The sequence below is a fragment of the Pinus tabuliformis genome, chromosome 6, assembly GCF_031772625.1.
Source record: "Pinus tabuliformis cultivar Carrire ecotype Pingquan chromosome 6, CPIR1, whole genome shotgun sequence".
NCBI classification, from domain to species: domain Eukaryota; kingdom Viridiplantae; phylum Streptophyta; class Pinopsida; order Pinales; family Pinaceae; genus Pinus; species Pinus tabuliformis.
In genome coordinates, this window is record NC_142292.1 from 1,242,662,931 (window position 1) to 1,242,687,013 (window position 24,083).

The 24,083-nt window shown below is 42.0% G+C and overlaps 1 pseudogene; it reads right to left on the reverse strand.

Annotated features, from left to right (window-relative positions):
* Positions 1 to 3,222: 3,222 nt before the first annotated feature.
* LOC149263186 (F-box protein At2g32560 pseudogene) lies at positions 3,223 to 19,483 on the reverse strand (annotated as a pseudogene).
* Positions 19,484 to 24,083: the final 4,600 nt, after the last annotated feature.

Here is a 24,083-nt window from a genome sequence, read left to right on the forward strand (position 1 = left end):
TTGCCAAAATTATCCTTGTGCATACCCCACCATCTTGCAAGCGTAGCTCTCGACGTTAGATCTAAGGCCTAGAACTGATTCTCCTCTAGTACGTCCCTTTCAAAATGGTCAAGAAACATATTGACATCATCCAAGCCATCATAATAAGGCAACTTACATACTTCTATAGATATAAAATATAGAAAATTTGTAAGTCGATTGTGTCGCAGCGTAGAGACCTCATGTAACTGATTCTGCTAGTTTTCTAACTCTTCATCTAAATTTGAATAGTAGGAATGCCCTTCTCCCAACTTATCCTTCCATACATAGTGGGATTGATTCAATATTCATTTCCCACAGTTATCTTATATATGTGCTCAATGTCTTCGTCTTCATAATAATCACGGACTGGTTCTGTGTATTGTGCACCTTCTGTTGGATCCTGTTATCTCAAAATCAGGCCCTGGAAGGCTGCAGACCAGGAAGACTTCAAGTAACTATTTCAAACCGACTTTAGGCTAAGGCTTAGCCTCCTCAGCCTAAGAGGGCTCTCTCTTGACGGGTTAATGATTTTGATTAAAGATAAGATGGCTAACTCTTATAGAATAACTGTGAAAAATATGAATGCTGGAAACAGATTAAACAACTATCCATTGGGCTTATGGAGTCAACAACACCTCAATATAACAGTGAACTTAACCTTACATAGAAGTCAGGGCATTCAGCATTTAAACATTCAGAATATAACTCATATGGGACCACAGTTTATAAATGCATACAGGAAATCAGAGCACATTCAGTGAATTCTGAGTGATTATACATCTATACCACTGTAAAAATTATGGAAAAGACAAGATCACCTATTCTGAACATAAGAAATCCTTCATGAATCCTGAGAAGTAAAGTCAAAATTATATTACTGAAAATGAGTCTTTACATAAGCCAAATACAAGCTATGTCATAAAATTTTCCAACCCTGATTACATTGCTGTTTCAGCTATATATAGAGCTCTTCTTCTAACTGATCGAGATTCCTCCTTAAACATTAAGGGAACTCGAAAACTACTTCTAATGACACCTATTAACCCTTTAACTAACTAATAAATACAACTGACTACTAATTGACAGCTCTAGAATCCTAAAACAATTAGGATTCTAATTCTACATCATGCTGAACGTAGCATTTATTACAATCAGGATTTATTCCCTGACAAGTGGTCTCTTTTAGTTTGGCTGTGATGGATCTTCAAGGCTCCATGTTGGTCTTCAATGTCACACGTTTTCCATTGTCCTGAAACATAGGAAATTATCCCTGTTTTACTGGTCTTTGGTTTACCTCAAAATGTTCGAATCCAAAGAAGCATGTCCTTTATCCTTTAATTACCCAAAATAGAGCAAACTGCCACGTCCTTGATGTGTTGTCCACCTCCTTTATGTGTAAGGGCAAAAACTCTTTTAAGCTGTTTTGACATATTTTGAACTGTAGTAAATGTGATCACTTTAGAACAAAAGTCTAGAGTTGGTTTCGAATATATGTTTCCTCCACCTGTTTGTGGTGCCCTTTGAGAGTAAATTTGTGGTCAGCATAGGACATTTCCCAAATTCCAGAAACCTACCTAGGTGAATCACTCCCTGCCCACTGGACATGGTCTCTTATATCAGAGTCAAAATTCAGTTGTTTTTTCCCTGAACCTTGACTGTTTTTACATTCTGTAATGTTACCTGGAAATGCAATCTCCTCTGGAGAGTTCAATTTGTGAATTCTTTTGAGCTTCTTGTAGGAGATATACGAGTAGAAACACGGGAACGGTTACTCTCAGCTTCTGCAGGACTATGTTTTGTACAAGACTGAGCAGAATGACCCAATTATTTACATTTATAGCACCTTGTAGTTCCCACTACTGATGTATGATTTCGTGAATACAGTTTTAAAGAAGAAAAGTTCTCTGAATTTCCACTCTTCTTACTATGCTCAGAAGGGTAACCTTTTGCTACCGCTTTAGTGCAGCTGTTCTTTTTACTATCCTCAATGGAGGAGGAAACATTTCCCTCTGCCATTAATTTCACTAAAGAATTTGTATCTGTGTGAGACAAGTTTTTTAAATTCTTTGCTGCGATGTTATGCTTCACCTCAATCGGGGCAGATTTCTGTAATTTGTTTGTTGCAGCACCTTCTTGAATCCATTCTATAACCACTTTAAATTCCCCTGAACTTGAAGTTCCAAAAAGAAAAACATATGTCGCCAGTGTCAAAAAGGTTGAGGAGCTGATGCATTTCCTTAATTGCAACTCTGGGACCTGGTAATGTTCTTCCATCTCCTTAAATGAAACAGAAAACTCAGTAATAGTGCAACTCAGGGTGTTAAACAAGCGATTAAGGAAAGACGCAAACAACTTTTCATCCAAGAAGCATTTTTTTCACAGTAAATCCTGAAAGAGATTTGACCAAGATTCTCCATGTTTTGATGTTCCACACCAAACATACATATATGCCACATGCATGCGGGTTTTCTTGGCATCTACTGATCCTCCTTGATTTTCTTCAACTCCTTCATATTTGTTGTTTCCACAGTGCTCCCATATAGGACAAGCTTCTGAATTTGTGTAACGTCGGCACCGCCCTGATTGTCCTCTATAAAGATGGTCAAACTGCGAACATTCTGGAATTTTACATACTTCAAGACAACTGGTTTTCCCTCAAGATTATCTGGTGATAAAACCATGGTATCACTTGGAGGAAAGTCATTTACATTGCTAAACCCCATATGCTCCTTATTTGCAAATAGTTTCACTGTCTTTGGACTTCCTCGGTAAGACCTTTAATTACCAAAGAATGCAATTTGATAACTTGAGTAAATGGTATATAGATCAGTAGCTGCTCATCTGCATCAATCTCAAGGTAAAGCCCATTATCTTCCCTGTAGCCCTGTTTTATTGCATTTACGATGGATTGAATCCAGAACCTTTACAAAGCCGCAGAAGAATGTTTCTTATTGGAATCCAAAGGCGATTATCAAATGCTGAGAGTAACGCACAGGCATCCTTTCCACTGCTACTTCATCTTTGATTATCCAAAATATATCAGTGCCACTGCAGGGTGCATCTAACAACGCCCTATCAAGTGAATTCAGACCCAACACCTTTGGCAGCTCTTTGCCATCATAGTTGCAGATTATGCTGTTTGTCACACCCATTCGATGAATATTTGCAGAAAAAGATTTAAGTCTTGAGTTTTTCAATTCATTAGCATATAATATTCCTATGTTCTTCATGATGATCCTTTCTATTAATTGCTGCATGCCGCCATCGTGATCCAGGTGTATATTGATTGAACTCTAGAATCACAGTATCATCTAAATGACATTGGCAGTGGCGACTATCTCTGTCACAATAATCTGAATGACCCACAACCCCATACCACCATCCATATGGGAATTCCTTGTTCCTTCTCTACTGTATCTCAACATGATCTCCAGGACATAGAACATTCAAACAAATAGATTGGTGAAGATCATGGGCAGGTGTGTCCACAGGAGGTGCTCGCAGCCTGCCCCACTGTACTCCTTCCTCAACGACAATTTTTCGATGACCATGTGGTGAATACCTGGCCTTGAAAGTATTGGTTCTGCTATCATAACTAAGCTCTGCGTCATAACAAGATAGCATAAACCCAACATGTCCACGCTCGCGATTGTATACCTGAGCTGGAAACCAAAATTTACCACTTTCAAGTGCCAGATACCACGCCATCACTGAATCACTGAGTGAGCTGCTTTTGCCTCTTTTGTTAATCTCTGGCCGTAATCTCAACCACGAAAATTGCCAAATGCAAGACAGGGATCTCAACCAGGCGTTAACTTTGCAGCCATCTAACACCCCTGTCTCATTACTCATTGTAACAGTCTATTGCCATCGGTAGGCTGCAGGACCAATAACCTTCTGTCACACGGAATTGGTCAAGGGTGCGGACACAGCTGACCTTCCTAGAAGTCTAAGACATTCTAATGACAAACAAGACAAAATGGAGTGATCTTTCTCTAAATACACCTTTTACAACATGAAAACTACAAGTGTTTAGGCTTACCTTATTCCAAAACGCTGTTGTTGAAGTCCGTTCTTGACGATCCGGATGAGCTCCTCCTTCAAGTCAATCCCTGCAACCACAAACAATCAAACAATTACCAAGCACTTGCATTTCATATAATAAAACATATATTCAACATGCAGACCAAGGAACACATGAAATAACTCATTAACACAAGCTATTGAGAAAAATAAACCAGTTTGTATTAATAACGAAACAAAGAAACTCTTACAACCTGGCCTTGGTGTTGTGCAAGTTCCTCCCAGGGTCCATCAAGGGTTTTCCTCTACTTTGACAAAGCTCACCCTCTTCCATGTAGAATCAAGTAAAGACAATCTCTCCTCACAAAGGCTCTAATGGAAGACCTAAATCCTGCAGCATTTACCCAAAGAAAATGTATAGCTCCAACCTCTTCTCCCTCTGGCTCAATGTCTTTATTTATAGTGCTGTAAAGAGGTTATTCAGGTCCACTATCAATGGGATCATCCCCCTCTTTGGGTGGGATAGCTCCCTTATTGATGGGATAAGTTCCCCCTTAATAGAGATACATGAACCAACTGGAGGCGCATCCATTTCATCAAACCGACCTCTAGAATGTTCTAGAAGTAACCACAAGTAACTTTTTCAAGATAAAACTCGCGCATTTTGCCTTTTACAGAGGGACGCACCTGTCCCTTAACATACAGAGCGTCCATGGACGCAGATTTTGTGAACATGGTCAGCGTCCCCGCAGGTAAGGCTAGAGAGAACCTGCGACCCCAGAGATAAACATAGTTTTTACAAGACTTTCTCTCTTCTTTGAGTTTGAGATGGATAACAGAGGCATGAGACTTGCCTAAGAGGGTAGCATGACTGTTGATTTGAGCCATACTAACTGTAAGTAGTCAAGGTGACATTTTTTAGTGTAACAGATTGCCCCCTAAAGTGCGAAGCCTGGAATAGAGTAGGGTTTTGTAATTCTAGGAAGGGTGAAGCGCTTTATCATTTCAAGGATTGTCTTGTGGATGGCCTGGTTGGAACCTGCAATTTTCAACACAAAATACATGGATAAGATTATATCATCACTGAGGTAGGCATTCCCATACTCAGATTCAAAACTTTAACTAATGGACTAACTATTCTGATACAGGAATGATCTTGCAGTACATCATTTTTATAGACTTTTGTAGACACAGTATGGACGCAGCCATCTGTTTATGATTAGTCTACATAGATAATGAATACAAAACTCCTCGCAGCCTGGATGGTAGAAACTAGATCCAGGGTCTTCACTTCTACTTCCCGAATTGGTACGATTCTAGCCATGTGATTAAATGATTCGATGTCGAACATGTTAGAAACCACTTGATTACCAGTCGATGATGTAAACTGTTAACAAGCATGAGAGAGACCACCAGTAATGTCAATGGTTCTCAAAGTACCAAGCACAACCCGTGAAATGTGAATAGATGTTTTGATGTCGAACACTTCACGGAATCCTTTGATCGAAAGTCAATGATGTAAACTGACGTCAAAGGCGAGAAACCTGCCATTGATGCATGCAGACTTCAAGGTACTGTCGATTCCTAAGTCATCTTTCTAGATAATGTGTCGATGTCGATAGAAAGCGACCCGTTGCAGGCAAGCCCGCAACACGAAATCATTGTTCAAGTTGAAGAAATGTTGCTGTAAGGACTGACTCAGGGATGGTCAAATGGATGACAAGTATTTTGCAGATGAAAGTTTTTCTTGCAGACCTCTTGAACACATAACGACACAACAGATGGCTTGGTGACGAATAACTCAAAGTTAATCCCCGGAACCCGGTTAAAGACTTTCAAAGTGGTTTGGTCAACTGTGAGGTAAAAGATTTCCCAACCCAGGTGAATAAAAAGTGTCGTGTTCAAGAGCGGTAATAAAGTTTCTTTTGAGACAAAAGGTGACAAACAGGTTCATTCTTCTCTCTTTTCCCCCACCATTTCTGGCAAGTACCTCTTTATTTTTAACAAGCTTGAGGAGGATAACATATGCTTGATTATAAGCTCATCCTTCGGACGAGTCCAACCTAGTTTAAATTCGAACCCTAGGAAGGAGTGGTTCGTTCCTGTTTGTAATTGAACAGGTCCTCTACTGTAAAAGTTTAACGAGCCCAGTATAGGAGAAACTCGGTTTTTCAATTTTAGAGAGTCTGAAAAAACTAAAGGAGACTCCACGTTGAACTTTTTCGTATATTTGTGTCCCTCAAGCCCGAAAAAGTATAAAATAATACCTGGGGGAACCGCTTGATCTTGCGACCAAGGAGTACTTTCATAATAGTGTCGTTGACCTGAAAAGTAAAAAGCGATCAAGGACACGTCGTTTTATTTCCTTATCGAGTTCGAAACGACAAAAACCCGGCAATCTTTTCCTGATTTTGCGGTCAGAAAAGAGCTAAAAGGGGACCGTCTTTTAATTCCGTTTTAACGAGTGAAAAAGAAACACTCGGCGATCTTTTCATGTTTTAGGAGTCAGAAAAGGGCTTAAAAGATGACTCTGATATTTTTGTTTGTGAAAAAATTACAATTTCCCTCGAAATCCCTTTGTCCTGCACAAAAGCAACACATTACTCATACCTGTTTAAAATAGGCAAAAATACATTCAAAAACATCTTTTCATGGTAAAAAATGAACTAATTCATCCAAAAAACCTATAAAAAGACCTTTTACCATGTCATTTTTACCGTTTCACTGTTGAGGTTGAAAAAGGAGCTTTTGACAAGAAACTTCCCGTGGTCGCTGCGGAAAATCTGACCGTCGGAATCGAACGCCGTCTCATCCAGGTATTTTACACATCCTACTCTGCATTTCTATCCGTTTAGAATTAATTTTTAGGTCTTAGTTTCATTTTTTGGGAGGGTTTTGGTTTTGGAATGCGCCTCTCGGCGGACGCAGGTGCCCTTCGGGTGACCTGCGTCCCCCGACTTTTTCTCATACGGGAAAACGGTCGGAAGACGCAACCCGCCTTCAGGCCAGCTGCGTCCGGCGCCCTGTGCTACAAAGCCGGGATGCGTCTTCCGAGAAACGCGCATTTCAAAACCCCAACTCTCTCAAAAAACCACCAAAAATTCCCAAATCAATTTCTAATTGCTATTTTTGATATGCAGGGCATTAATCATGTTAGACTGGAGAGAAAGAGAGCATGTAGAGGAAGATGAAGCTGCAATAAATCATCAACCTTCCCTGGATGCCCTAAGAGCATGCGGATTATACAAATATTGGACCATACCGGGCATGAGGGGCCAGGTAAGATTCTTGGAATGGCTGGTTGAGCGATGGAACGTTCAAGAACAATGCTTTTACATAGGAGGGCACCAGCTCGAGATAGAGCCCTCGGATGTATACTTTCTCACTGGCTTGCCAAACAGAGGTGAGCAACTCAGTCTTGCGGGGACTAGGCCGGGTGGCCAATCCCTTGATAGTCTCCGCGAGGATTGGTGCACACGTGGGGCTCACCATTCAAAAGGCATAGAGATAAAACACATCACTCTACCGGAACTCAAAGTCATAGCGTTCACGGTTACCAGAATTTGCGGCGCGGCCGCTTTACACATTGCTTCCGGATCCCAAATGCGGATGGCAATTGACTGTTACCAAGGCACCATTTTCAACTGGTGTGAAGCTGTGTCGGCTCATATGAAGAGCCAACTGACCAAGGCAAAGAACGGACGACTAAAGACTTTTGGATATGGGCCTATAGTCGTGAGCTTTGCCTTGGAGAGAATTCCAATGCTGATCCCTCAGCAACTCACTGTTGATATCTTGGGTCCTCGGCAGCCAAAGCTGATACGATGGGTTGCGGTGATGGCCCGGCATCCTGACGAGGGCGCGACAGTAGTTCGATTCTCAGATAGTTATTTTGACTGGTTAGAGGGCCAGCTTTTTGTGATACAGGACTTTCCGTATGCCGGAATGGATTTCAGAGGTGATCCGGACATGGTTCTTCCACAGGGAGAACAATGGGACGACAGAGGTACTTTTATTTTCACAAGTTTTCTAATTATGTATTTTTTGTATTTTTTATATATATCGTCTCAAAACTAATAGTAAAACTTTTTCAAAATGCAGATGTTGGTCCACAGCGTCCAGCCAACCTCCGGCCTTATGATAGACTACATCCAGCTGCACCGGTACCGGTCCCACAGGACGCGACAGCAGAAGTACTAGCTGAGTTGGAGCATGATCTAGAGCGTCTCACGGCAGATATACCTGAGACTACTATGGACGACATTCCTATCAGGCTTCAGCGTTTCGTAGTCGCGGTCCCTGGACCGTTTAGGAGATTTTTGCGTAAGGTAGCCCGCGCAGTGGTGTCATACAGAGAGCACCACCAGTGATTGACTAGTCACTTTTGTAGTCACATGTGACATTTTGACTTTTTGTACTATCATTTTGCCGATCATAAGGTGTTTTCAACCTATGATCGAAGACGATGTATATATTTTTTGACACACTTCTATCTATATATATCACTATTACCGGCTTATCTTGTTTAACATATGATGAAATGTTTTTAAATTTACTTGCATGATCATTATAAATGTCTGTCCAACACTCGAGAAGCAATTGCATCTGCTAATGTATTCAAAGACCTTGGAATATGTTGATATTCAATGTAATCAAATTCACGTTCCAAGAGACGCACTCTCAAAAACAACCTTAATAACACAGGATTTCTAATGGCATAAACTCTATTAAGCTGTAATACAACAAGTTCAGAATCTAACCTCACTATCAAACGTCGAATTCCAAATGAAATAGATTCGGATAATAATTCAACCACTGCACTGTATTCTGCAATGTTATTCGTTGTTTGACCGAGGCTTACCCCATGCATAGAAACTAACTCGTCAGAGGGCGAATAGATAACCCAAGCTGCGGAAGAGATATTCCGTGTATTACGACAAGCACCATCAGCAAATCCAATGTATGTTTGGAGAGGCGTCGACATCTACAATATCAAGAGTAAAACCAAGATAAGCCAGAATAATGACGAAAAACCACACTCGCTAAGCTAAGCACACTGACTAAACTAACACACTTGCTAGCTAGAAAGGAAATCTAACCTATCTAAAAATTTCTCCATACCCATCATTTTAAGCATAATACCTCTTTAGGTAAAGTCCATTTCTGGGTTTACCCAAAGAGTCCCCATCAAAATCAACTAACTCATAAGCCCCTTTTGCTAGCTTTCGCTTTACAATGTAGGGCCCATGCCACATGGGAACGAATTTTCCGGCACCTAGCTTATCGTTAGCTTGATCATATAATAGTACTAGGTCTCCTTCCGAAAAACTTCGAGGGGTTACATTTTTATCGTACTGAGCTTTCATTCGTTTCGCGTGAGTCTCGATAGCTAAAGTAGCGTCACGTCGAGTCTCATCTAATTTAGCCAAGTATAATAACCGTTTCTCCTCTTCGGAAGTAGCTGGAAGTAATTCGACAGCCATTTGAAGTGATGGGATTTCGCATTCAATAGGTAACACAGCTTCTAAGCCATAAACTAGCTGGAAAGGGGTGAAACCTGTTGAATTTTTCACTGAAGTTCGATATGCCCATAGCGCCGAAAATAACATGTTATGCCAATTCGTTCGATGGATACCAATGATCCGTCGAATCATGATGACTAGAACTTTGTTGATTGACTCAACCAAACCGTTGGCTTGCGGATAATAAGGAGTAGAGCTATCGTGGCGCAAACCAAGCTGGCTTGTAAGCTCAGTCATCATGACGTTTCGAAAATGGCTCCCATGGTCAGTAATGATTGCTTGTGGGACACCAAACCTAGTTATGATATGATTGAATACGAAAACTGCAGCTGTCTTGCCGCTTGCGTCGAATGTAGGCATCGCCTCGGCCCATTTTGTAAAATAATCAACCGCGAGGATGATATACGCATGCCCCCCGGCCGAGTGAGGGTTACAAGTAATAAAGTCAATGCCCCATTTGGCGAATGGACCAGCGGCAATTATAGGGTGGAGAGGAGCAGGTGGAGCGCGCATCTTTCGATCAAACACTTGACAGTTGTGGCATTTTCTGACGGCAAGGATACAATCTTTAAACATAGACGGCCAGAAATAGCCAGCGCGCAACACCTTCTGAGCTGTGGCATACCCAGACATATGACCGCCACATGCTCCAGAGTGACAATCATTCAAAACTCTCTCAGCCTCTTCGTGAGTTAAACAACGTCGAAAAACTAAGTCTGCCCCCGGCGATAAAGTGTATCTCCAATAATTCTGTATTGCTGGGATCGAAACCGAATTTTTCGACGGTCTTCCTTGGAAGCTTCAGGCCGAAAGGTTTGGGTTTGGAGATAGATGATTATATCCCCATACCACGGATCTAAAGTGCTAATAAGAAACAAAGATTCGTCCGCAATGGACTCCTCTGCCACAGTCTCTGTGTCAGCACTCGGGAAATCACACATCAATTCCGCAAAAACTAAAGATTTCTTAGACTTGGACTTCTCGAACTCCAAGTCGAACTCTTGCAGGATAACAATCCATTTAGAGTACTTGCCCCCTAGCAGTTGTTTTGTCAAAATATAAATCATAGGGTTGCAATCCGAAATAACCGTAGTTTTGCGAAGAAGAATGTAGTGACGAAAACGCTGGACAGCTTGAACGGCTGCCAGGGCCAATTTCTCCACATGCGAATATTTTAACTCAGTGGGATTTAAGGTTCTACTAAGATAATATATCACATGCTCTGCTTTGAATTCATCTTCTTGAACTAACACCATTCCAATGGTGGAATGCGAAGCTGCGAGGTATAAGAAGTAGTCCTGGTTGTAGTTGGGAGGATGCAATAACGGTGCATGGGTCAACGCGTGTTTTAATGCATCAAAAGATTGTTGGGCAATCTCGTCCCAAAAGAATTGTGCGTTCTGTTTCAACAACCGTGTAAAACCTTTAGTGACCTCGGCGTAGTTTGGGATGAATCGGCGTAAAAAGTTCGCTTTCCCTTGCAAACTTTGGAGTTGGCGCAAACTCGAAGGAGGAGGCAATTTGATGATAGCCTCGACTTTCGAGGGATCGACGCGAATGCCGGCTTTTGAAACAACAAATCCCAGCAATCGACCTGTTTCTATACAGAAAACACACTTGTGGGGATTCAACCGAATTCGATAATGCCTACACCTCATAAAGATTGCTCGTAGGTGGACAAGGTGATCAGCTCGATGTAAAGAATGAGCAGGCAAATCATCGAGATAGGGTTGCACAATGTGCTTGATGTCATGAAATGCATAAGACATCGCCCGTTGAAAAGTGGCCCCGGCATTCTTAAGCCCAAAAGGTAATTTGCAATAAGCAAATGTCCCCCATGGACAAATGAATGCCGTTTTTGGTTGATCGGCAGGTAGAATATTGATTTGATTATAGCCTGAGAAACCATCCATGAAGGAAAACATCTCACTTCCGGCACAATCATCAATTATTTGATCGATATAAGGCGTAGGATAGTTGTCTTTTGGACAAGCTCGATTTATATCCCTATAGTCGATACAGATTCTTATTGTTCCTTGTTTTTTATTGACGGGAACAATATTCGATACCCAATCCGTTAACGGGATCGGATAAATGAAACCTGCTTTCAACAGCTTTTCGACTTCTGCTTTAATCGCAGCCGCTTTTCGAGGGTGAATCTGACGCAACCGTTGCCGAATGGGTTTAGCATCCGGGTAGGTTTTTATTTCATGAACAACAATGGCAGGATCAATTCCCGGCATTTCCTCGTAAGACCAGGCAAACACGTCGCGGAATTCTTGGAATAGGGCCTTGTAAGTTTGGATTTCTTCTTCAGTACATGCGGCACCTATATGAATGTTTTCCTCGATTCCGGGCTTCACTGAAATATCAATGGGAATAGTACGAGAAATATTCCCTAAATTCAACTCTGAATCAGAATGTTTCGTTGGATCCTGAGCGTCTTTGACATATTCAGCGGTAAAGATAGATGAAAAATCATTTTCAAATGCATCGCCCTTAGGTAAAAACGAAGATCTGTGATGGAGATCTTCCCATGGTAGATCATCTACACTTAGGATTTCGCGAAGTTGTTCGTCAGATGACACTTCTTCGGGAAACGTTATCCGTTCTAAGGGTGAGGTGAAAAGTGACTCTTCACTGACCACATTCATTTGGTCGGTTTTGGTTGAATGAAAATCGGTAAAAGACATAAGAGCTTCATAAGCAATCTCATACGGACTCAACGGCATAACATCACCGAGTGAATCTAGCTCAGAGTCAGATGGAACATACCAAGGATCATCATAAATAATGTTTTCTGACGTGATCATATGAATCGTTGCAAACGAAGGGTCTACGTTGAGTGGAGGGAGAGGAAAAGTTCCCAGTAAACCGGAATCCTTAACTAAACCTACACCAATGTCCCTATAAGGGATTGTCGTTTTACCAACATGCTGGATACTCTCTGAAGAGGCTGGTCGGATGAAAAGTATGTCAGCTGATCAATAGTCACGATCTTACCGTTATGTGGAAACTTAATGACTCTGAAGACCGATGAAACGACCGCTGTCATAGCATATGACCAACTTCGACCCAAAAGAAGGTTGTAGTCTAGAGGGGCATCAACCACTTCCACATCCAGACTAACGGTTTTACCTTCGACCCCTATAGGCAATTCTTGTAGAATACCAAACGGACGGAACCCACGGCCATCAAAGGCCTTAAGGATGGTGGGGGATTGGTTCAACGAAGGAGAACCAAGCGATCTCCAACATTGAATCGACATAATACACGTAGAAGCTCCCTCATCAATCACAGTCCGATGAATAGGCCTGTTTTTGACTATCACTGGGATTTGGAAAGCCATTTGATGGGGGAGACGCGGTGTACTATTTTCTAGATCAAAGATCATTAGGTTCGGGTCCTGAACATCGACAGCTCCGATAGCCGACAAAAGCAATTTTCGTTGCGCTGGACATGATTGCAGCACTTCGAGTGCCGACATTGCTGAAGGTGAAACAGCTAAGTCCTCAACAATGTTGTAATTCTGGGCTGCCCTCGCATGTGGATTGAAAGCAGACCTTCGAAGTACACCCTTGGCGGGCGGCTTAATCACTAAGTCTGGGTTAGGTTTTTCGATCTGTAGTGGATCGGAACCAGGAGCTGAGGTTGATGGGTTAGAGTGAGAAGATTCTGCTTCCTTACCATCAACAGGAGCCTTACTACCATAATCTTGCGATCGAGTCGCAATCCTGACATGAGACATCATCAAAATGGGTTCTTCACTGGCATTCGAAGAAGAACCTATCATCTTATTCTCCTGCTCTGGAAATGGATTTTTTAACACAGCAGGAGTGGGAGAACCTTTGACTATTTTCACTACCTCGGCCCGATGAGGGCAGTCTCTCGTAAAATGATCTTCTTCACAAATGAGACAAGGATATCGAGGTTTGCGTTTTTCGTCATTGGTTTCCGACTTTTCCGTTTTCTCCTTTGGAGCCTTGTCTGCTTTGGCCTTCTTCTTTCCTTTCTTCTTTCCACCGTTTTTTGGTTTGGCCGTAGATGACTCTACAGCGTGAATGTCGGCGGTGAGTTCAGGAGAAGACTCTCCTGTCGGAGAATCAGGCAAAGTGATAATTGGAGTAGTTGAAGCCTTGGAAGACTTCTTCTTGCTCTTTGTAGTCACGATACCAATCATACCATCAGCGGCATGAGATCCCGAAGGAGCAGCAGCGATTTGGTTTGACTTTGGAAGATCCGGAATTTTCTCGTGTAACGTACCCGACTGAGTGTAAACTAAGTCAAGGTATTGTGCCTGAGCAATGACTTGCTCCTCAGTAACTACTCCGGCCTTAGCTACATCTTCAGTAATTCTTGGTAATAATGATTTGACAAACCATTCAGCTAAGATTTGGTCCGGGATAAAAACTTTCACTAATCTTCTTCGACGTCTCCACTCATGGATGTGATCAGAAATGTACGTGGATGTCGATTGTTTTAGCGAAGTTAATAATTCTGTACCATTATCGTATCTGACTGGTAACTGAAAATGAGTTAAGAACGAGGTAGCTAACTGGCTAAAGTTGTAAAAAGAGGCCCGTGGTAACTCAATGTACCACTTGGCTGCGAGACCAATGAGTGTACGCTGGAAAAGACGTAAGCGGATAGAATCATCTGAGATGGAATTTGATGCACACCAGAGGTGGTAAGTCATCACGTGATTAGACGGATCCTCTCCAGACTTACCTTCGAACTTGGGTATATCGCTGGGCAACTTATTTGGCATTGGCGGCCAGAACTGAAGATATTGAATTGGATCGTTCGTTAGGCGCGTCAAGTCGGGTAAATCTAAAGTCGCAATAAACGGTAACTGCCGGTTAGGATCTCTAAAACTCTGAGTCACAATACCAGCCCCAGGAGGAGGATATCCAGGATAACTAGGAACAGGAGTCGCATTTGGGATATTATATCCTCCTGGAAAACCAGGATTAACCGGACCGTACTGGGGTTGCTGAGGTTGTTGATAAGTGTACCCAGGATACGGTTGATACTGGTAAACCGGTTGTTGGGCAGCTTGCCCAGGTTGATACTGTCCCTGGTACGGAGGTTGAACAAATTGAGGTTGAGTAGTAACAACCGTACTTGTACCAGGTTGGCCTGCAGGCATCTGGACTGTGGTTTGAACCGTAGGTCCAGACAACGGTACAGATGTCTGAGGAGTGGTTACAGGGACAGTAGAAACCGGAGCTGCCGATACTCCAGAAGTAAGCATGGTAGATGAAGCGGTAGTTGCTGCAGCCGTGTGAGGTGGAGTACCAGGTGCAATTGGCGGCTGAGTAACTACGGAAGTTACAGGGGTCTGAACACTTGACTGGACAGGTTGCGGTTGCTGGGGTGGACCAGGAACTGCAGGTTGTCCTGCTTGAGGTACCGACTGTATACTTGGTTGCGACATCTGTTGACCCTGTGACGGATCCCATGTTAACATTCCAGGGTATTGACTCGTAACAGGTTGAGGATACTGAGATCCATAGCCGTATTGAGGATAGGGTTGATAACTGTAAGGTGCAGTCCCATATGATTGCCCTTGAGGTGGTTGATAACCTTGACCAGGGTATTGACCCGTAGGTTGATAACCTTGAGGTAAATACGAGTACTGGGGTTGACCTTGACCTTGAGGTTGGTATCCTTGAGGTTGATACCCTTGGGGTTGATACCCTTGGGGTTGCCATCCTTGAGGTTGCCATCCTTGAGGTTGATATTGATACTGAGGTTGACTTTGGGGTACATATTGAGGCTGGGGTTGATACCCTTGGGGTTGATACCCTTGAGGTTGCCCCCCAGTCACGAATGAAGTACCTTGAGGTTGCCCCCCAGGCATTAACGAAGGTTTCCCCCCAGGCGGTAATTGGCCACCTTGAGGTTGGTTAATGGGAGTTGAACCTGACATCATATAAATGTCACCTATACTCAATGGTACATTACCACTGTTTCCAACTAATAACCCATGATCAATGGGTTGAGGAGATGCTCCCGCAAAGGTACCAGAAAGTGATTGATACCCAGTAGGAACAGAAGGACCGCCATGTAAAAATGATTCAGGACTTTGTGAAAACACAGATGACTGACCAGACATATTTACAGGAGAATGAATTCCTCTAGGTGGAAAAGGAGTACGAGGTGTAGAAAAACCTACTGAGTTGTCTAAAAAATTGGTTAATGCAAGGTACCAAGATTCACTTCTAGGAGGACTGTAAAAGATGGATTCACGCTCCCTTAGATCAAGGGTAATTAGATCTTCAGAATCAGAAACGCCTATTTCTTCCTCTGGAACAAGTTCTTCTATAGCAATTAATCCAACAGGAAGATTTTCGGTGATAATTCTTTCTATTCTTGGTGAATCAGGAACACTAGGAGTTGGAGTAACAGGTTCGGAAATTTCAGGTTCTTCGCCTGTTTCACTGGCAGATGAAAAACTACCAGCAAGCTCGGAAACTGTAACAGCTTCGGGATTGTAACCTGTTTCTAAACTTTGGTAATCTGGATGGACTACCAAGGAAGATTCTCCTTCTTCAGGTGAACCTACTCTACTGTCACTAGGAGGAGTTACAAGGACCTTTAACCCTTCTAAATTACCTGGGTCGTCTCGAGGAGGGGATCCCCTAAGTCTACGGGATCTTCTCAACAATTCGGCCACAGAAACAACTTCAGGAGACTGGCCCGCAATTCGACGGGACCTTCTCGGTAATTCCGCCACAATTAAAGATTTTTAACTACAACACACGAAAACAAAGTAAAAATTTCAAATCAAACCACCTAAAGTCTTCTAAAGAAGCAAACAAATTTGAAGCACACGCCTAAATAATCTAGAGCGTCAAAGCACACACAAACAGTAGTCTTCCGGACCAAAAGCGCTAGTTGGTGATTAGGCCCAACCTCGCAGGATTCAGTACAGAAATGGCGGGTGGAACAGTTACCCCGGCAACCTGCTTAATGAATAGACCGGCACAAGTTCCTCCACTTTAACCGTCTCGAAGTGAAGTGAACCCCCCGGAAAATCCAAGTGAGTATAACCGACGTCTGCTCCAGGTACAGTGGGACCTTCCCTCCACCGTCACCTCGGTAGAACCCTAAAGATTATGGTCACTAAAGTTACCAATCACAACAATTACACCTGGGGGAACAGTCTAAACTCCGACAGCACGCAAGGGCAGAGTAACAAGCTCCAATCCCCTTACCGGCTCCTTGACAATAATCCAAGGTTTACCGATAAGTGACCCCTGGCTCCTCGACAATGGTTAATCCGAGGTTTACCGTTTGTAATACGTACTGTCTGGCGTCGTTCCCAACGAGGGAGGAATGATCCCCTCACTGGTTCGGACACGAGCTCGTGCTTCTCCTTTAAGAGGAGCTTTCCCAGAGTATAACTGAAACAATTGGATTTAATCTACTCAAGATAAACTATCTGTTTGGTTTTGTAGTCTTGGAGAGTTAAGTACTCACCTACTCCAAGACCCTAGCCTAAGCTATGTTGGTGTTTCAGAGCCCTAGAAAAATAAAGATTACTAGATTGATTTTAATTTAAGCGTTACTTTTAAGGTTGTTTCTTAAGTCAAAAGGTGATGGAAGTGAAACCAATGGTGTGTTGACTCGACTCGAAACCACTACAAAATGCACCTAGAATGATTTATCCACTACTTTACTTTTTCGATGAATTGCTTAACTAAAAAGTTGAGAGAATGCAATCTTTATAAAAGCAACTTCTTAATTGAAGACAATCAAAGAAACAATTCGTTTTTCTTTTCCAAGCATAAAAACATAACCTCTCTTTACATGCACGAAAAAACTCTTTTCTTCTTTCAAAAACAAAAAGCTACTTGAAACAAGACTTTTAAAGAAGATGTTTTTGTATTTTTCTTTTAATAAAGCAAATAAATCTAATATAACCAAAAATCAATCTTAACAACTATTAAAATCTATGAAAATCCACTCATAAGCAAACTAAAAGCAAATTTATTCTAAGCAAGTTTAACGAGGCCAAAACTAACAATGATTATTCTAAGGTGTTTTACTTGATCACAATCAAATCAAGGACTAGCTTATTGCAGAACCAAAAACTAGCCAAAACAAAACTCTAATCTTTTTGTTCTTTTTGTAAAATGGAAATCAATACTTTATAAACAAGCAATTCGAAATTTGACCCAAAACAACTTAAATGGCAAGCTGCTCACACAAGGAGACTTTACGACAGGCCCGACTTCTAAGAAGGTTGACTAACCAGAGAGATCTAAGGTTGGACAACTTTCTACTATCAAAGTCACTACAAAACCTATCCAAAAATCAAACCCTAGGTCTAAACTTCGTTGAAAACCACTAAAACACTCAAAGCTCACAAAACAAGTTCAGGTGAAAATTCTTGACAGGGTACTAAAGGATCTGGGCAGAAAATACTAAGGAAAATCAAAATCTAAAAGCAATTTAAAGCAAAAATGGAATTTTCTTAAAGTTTACAGGAAGACGCAGGCAACCCGTTACAACAGGTGCGGGCCCGCTCTGTGCAAACGGCAACAGCGCGTCCAAAGACGCACTGTGCAGTACTCAGAGGGTGCGTCCTTCTGGAAAAATGAAGAAAAACCAAATCTAACTAAATCTAAAGCTAAGCCACCCAAATACTAATTCTCACAGTCAAAAACCAGAAAATAAAAATGATTTTCTCAAAGCAAAGTTCACATAAAGGAAAAGACTCTCTCATTAATGGAGTCCCCAGCGGAGTCGCCAATTTGTCACACGGAATTGGTCAAGGGTGCGGACACAGCTGACCTTCCTAGAAGTCTAAGACATTCTAATGACAAACAAGACAAAATGGAGTGATCTTTCTCTAAATACACCTTTTACAACATGAAAACTACAAGTGTTTAGGCTTACCTTATTCCAAAACGCTGTTGTTGAAGTCCGTTCTTGACGATCCGGATGAGCTCCTCCTTCAAGTCAATTCCTGCAACCACAAACAATCAAACAATTACCAAGCACTTGCATTTCATATAATAAAACATATATTCAACATGCAGACCAAGGAACACATGAAATAACTCATTAACACAAGCTATTGAGAAAAATAAACCAGTTTGTATTAATAACGAAACAAAGAAACTCTTACAACCTGGCCTTGGTGTTGTGCAAGTTCCTCCCAGGGTCCATCAAGGGTTTTCCTCTACTTTGACAAAGCTCACCCTCTTCCAAGTAGAATCAAGTAAAGACAATCTCTCCTCACAAAGGCTCTAATGGAAGACCTAAATCCTGCAGCATTTACCCAAAGAAAATGTATAGCTCCAACCTCTTCTCCCTCTGGCTCAATGTCTTTATTTATAGTGCTGTAAAGAGGTTATTCAGGTCCACTATCAATGGGATCATCCCCCTCTTTGGGTGGGATAGCTCCCTTATTGATGGGATAAGTTCCCCCTTAATAGAGATACATGAACCAACTGGAGGCGCATCCATTTCATCAAACCGACCTCTAGAATGTTCTAGAAGTAACCACAAGTAACTTTTTCAAGATAAAACTCGCGCATTTTGCCTTTTACAGAGGGACGCACCTGTCCCTTAACATACAGAGCGTCCATGGACGCAGATTTTGTGAACATGGTCAGCGTCCCCGCAGGTAAGGCTAGAGAGAACCTGCGACCCCAGAGATAAACATAGTTTTTACAAGACTTTCTCTCTTCTTTGAGTTTGAGATGGATAACAGAGGCATGAGACTTGCCTAAGAGGGTAGCATGACTGTTGATTTGAGCCATACTAACTGTAAGTAGTCAAGGTGACATTTTTTAGTGTAACACCTTCCCCCATTTTGCTTTCAAACGAGGCTCCCACAGGTAATTGCTCCTACACCTCTCCCTTAAATCTCTTTAAACACCAGTGACCAGTAACTTCACCATCAACATTTGAACTGTATATTATAAGGTTTCCAACATATTTGTGACCACCAGCGTGTGAGCATGAACTCACAGCTACATGACCTTTGAGGCTTCGAGATTCTATATCTTCTTTTGAAACTTGCAATTTGAGCTTACGGCGACACCTAATGACCTAATGATAAAGATAAGCGGTCGAATTGACAGGCAAAGGGTATAAGCTGATCACTGATAATGGATTTTGATGGATATGACAGCTGTGAAAGAATGGCTATGGATTCGAACAAATCCCCAATTTCGTAGCGCAGCCAGTGCAAAATATGAATTATGCACTACGAAATCACCTAAAACATGTTGCGCTGCGAAACTGTTAAAAAGGATTTATGTGCTGCAAAACCACTTTAAAATGATTACAGGCACTACGAAATCACCTAGACAATTTCGGCTTTGAAATGAGTTTGGACATATGATATCCATGTGAGATGTGAGACCAATGATAGACTAAAACAGAGAATTGACCCTGTTATACATACCAACAATACTCTTAACAAGACTCCTATTCAAACTATTTAGACTCTAAAACCAGATGAAAAGACTAGACCCAAAATTGACACCAACCCTTTGGCAAACAATTGAACTGCTGTGAACAATTTAGAAATTTTTCTTGAGTGATAACAGATCCAATGGAACAATCACTCGAAGTTCATTCTTTTCAAATACAATGCTTCGCTTCTTTAAATTAATTATTGCATTCATGTCGAAGGACCAATCAATCCCAAGCAACACTGGGCATGGATTATTGTTATCTACTATCTCAATAACTTCAAAATTTGCCACTCCACTCACGCCTTCAATATCTACAGTTACTCCATGCAGGCGACCCATTGGATTTATTTTTTTTCTGGTTACCATGTGCAGCTGAATTGGCAACCACTGTAACTTAGGCTTTCCCATACATTTCCAATTTTTCTTTGGCAGTACATTAGCATCAAATCCCAAGTCTAGGATTACCTGGTCCATTTCAAAATCACTAATTTACGTTGTCAACCACACCTCCCTACCAATTCTCTTCTTGCGTCGGTTCACCTTATTGAATGTGTGTTGTTCTGGTAAAGGATTATCCTTGTTGGCACATTTATCTATCATCTCTTGTAGTCCTTCCACTACCTTCTAATCTCGTAATAACTTCATGCAGGTCTGTAGAAATTATTTTAATACTATGGGATCTGAATCCTGCGTCATAGTAACTTCTTCAGGTTTCTTCTTTCATGGGACTAGTGGCATCTAATTCTTAGACATAGAAGCACCTGGATCCATAAAAAAATTTCTTGCCTCCTGTTGACATTGTTGGACCTGCCAACATGTCAGGTTATCTCCTCGGTAAGAAGTCCCAATTATACCTCAGACTGTTTGGTGTAGGAGTCCTAACAATGGGTCGTATGGTAATTCCTTAACCACGGTTTCACACAAAGGCAAGTAAGATAACTTTGTTGGTAGCAAGGGTGTGACATATGTACTGAGCCAAGGAAGGTGCATGAGAGGTTCTAACACATGGGGGTTGAGATGAGTGCACCCCTTTGAAACCTGTGATAACACAGAGTTAAGAAGGGAACACACGAGAAAAGATACATCACAGCATGGAAGGCAAGTTAGCAAGCAGTCCAAAGTGATGGTTAAACCAACAACACATTTCAGAAAGATTCATACATACATACACAAAAATAGTTATACATGCATGCATAAGCAAACAACTACATATATCATTTAGAGTAAATAGATAGTTGAAATACAATACAACATATGCATGAAATGTGCTAGCTCTTGTTATATTAAGAAGTGTAAGTTCCAGTCATACAATACATCCATGTCTAACCACTAGTTCCGATAGCGAAATGTTACAGCCACAACTGCCTACTCCTCCAAAGAGATGTACTAGCTCTGCGTAGTGGAGAAGCTAAGGCTCGTTACAATATTTTCCAAGCTCTCTCTAAGATAGTCCTATCAAAATCTTGGCTGACCAAAAGCCTCTACAATGAGTTATGAGGGATTATTTATAGAAAAGGGTGGGGTGACCCTTGACATTCCCCTTTGTGACATTTCATCTACCCTCATGACTCTTCATCTACTCTATGACTGTTACATCCAACTATCGACACTTGAACTTACTCTTGACAAGATGTTACACTACAATGCACATGTATGCATGTGAGACAAAATGGCTTGAGAAGGCCTTGCTAGACATTAATATGACTCTGACAACTGTTGGAAGACCAACTCTTCGACATCTTCATTGTGGTTGATAGTAGCGAACTAATTCCAAGATCGGTAGTTCATGATGATGTCCTTTTGCTCCAAGGTGACATCTTTCTGGAACCTGAATATTGCCTCCATAGCATCTGAGTACACTACTCGGGCTCCTCTATCCAAATCATCTAAAATCATGTGCATCATTGTCTTCAATGTGTCTAGACCAGCAACATACTTTTGCATGATGTCTCCACTGATGGGAAAGGATGGGCTGGTGGAAATGTGCATCAACTCGTCAAAGTATGAGTCAAGCTCTAGTCAGACCCGTGCCTTTGTCTTCGCCTGGGTGAGAGTCCCAATAGATGGGATCACATGTGCGTGCACCACAACATCCATACTCTTGAATACACATGCATGGGAAGCCTGTAGACTAGTGATGAGCTGCAGGAGCTCTTCATAGTTCTGGATCTGACTCCGGATTCATACCCTCGTCTCAAACTCTCTGGGCTTCATCATATTAGGCAAGTGAAATGAGGCTCCCTTGTATGTCATTGTCCATTTTTTCATGTAATCAATAGCAACATGCACGTTTGATAGTATACGTTCTCTTATAGTGCATCACTGTTGCCATCCGTTCAGATGGACGACTTCCTTATGCACGGTACCAAACTTGGAATACAATGCCTGCATAACTGTTTCAAGGGACAATACTTCATCTAGTATTGCCTTCTTCAGTTTAGCTCAGGCGGACACTGTCACCAACTCTCCTCCTTGCTTGGTCGTTTGTAGTTCCTTAGCCATTCGCTCATTCTCAGCTATCAGAAAGTTGACACTTGAGCTAGTGGCTTCGACATATGCTCTAGTGGCATCGGCCAACGCTGCTAGATGTTTACACACGTTAGACATGACCACTCGTTCTTCATACTGCGTAGGAGATGTATGATCCTCCAGAGTTGACACTCTGCGAGATTTCACACCTCTATGTTGAGATTCGTCGAATGAGATGTTGTGCATCTCTCTTCTAGCTGATCTCCAAGGATCTCAGTGTCTCCTTCGTCACTTGGGACTTTCTCATCTTCTGGATGTGGTAAATTTGGTGGGTCGGCCTCTTGGTGGCGAGGCATGAGGTCAATGTCCTGCTTTAGCTCCTGCTACTCCATGTCTGTATCCATCCGTTCAAGCGCTCGATCTATCTCCTGAGTGAAGTCCTGCTCCTAATATGGTTCACCTTGTTCACTTGATGCCAGCTGTTTTGATGATTCCACTACCTGTACGGGCACTATTTCATCCATCTACACATGTTGCGCCCCCTATTGTACATGTTGTTGCTGCACTTCCCTCTCCTATTTTCACAGCTCCTATTCCTTTTAGAGTTGCTCCTTCAACTCATGCAACTCCTTCTCAGTTTCCTCCATTCTTCTTTTCTCCATCTGCCTTTGCACAATTCGCTTATCGTGTTGTTTCCTCTTTACCTCTATAGCCATAGTTGCTTTCTCTACAAGAGGATCTGCTCGAAACTTGTATATTTTCTCTTCCTCCATGTGATCGACAATCTTTCTCTTGCCCTTGTTGCACACTAGTATGTTCACCTCTGCTACTTTTGGTGCTCTCTGGGATGCTGCTCCATGTTTCTTCGCTAACCACTCCACAACAAAGTTGACCTATTCATTGGGTCTGGAGTAACTGTACCAATATCCCTATGGGTCCTCCTCCGCCCAATGAAATGCCCCGTGGATCCAGTTGAACTGTACTCTCGTGTAGTGATCTTTCACAAGACAGTGTGGGTCATACAGATTGTAACTTCAGAGGTCGAATGGATACTTCTTCATCTTCTTTGCTTTGACATCCACATTATTGAAACTTTAGATCCCATATAACCCAATGCGAAGTGAAAGAGCGGGCCAAGGTGCCTTCTTCTTCCGGTGCAGCCTAGCCGTCAATCCTGCTGAGATGTGATATGCTACTTCTTGCATGATGATCACGTCCAAGGAAAACTTTGGTAGAACATGCGGAGGCTTCTCTGTACTGTACATTGGTATGAAGGTGTCGAACGATGAGGCATACCAATTAGCTATGTCTATTAGTGCCCCCATTTTTGCCATTAACATGTAGGGTGAATCCTATTCGAATATCATCTTGTAAACTGAGGTGACAAAATGATCGGACAACCATGTGATAACTCCTTTGAAGATGCATTCAGACAACATATTACAATAAGTATTCACAACGATCTCCATCAGTGACCATGCCCACTTCAAGCCCAAGAACTCATGTCGGGCACAGACTACATCCAAGATGTAGGTGGACATGTAGATTTCTGCTTGCATACCTTTGGGTGGTTGTCGAGCCCTTGTTACGAGTTCCTTCAGCTGATGAG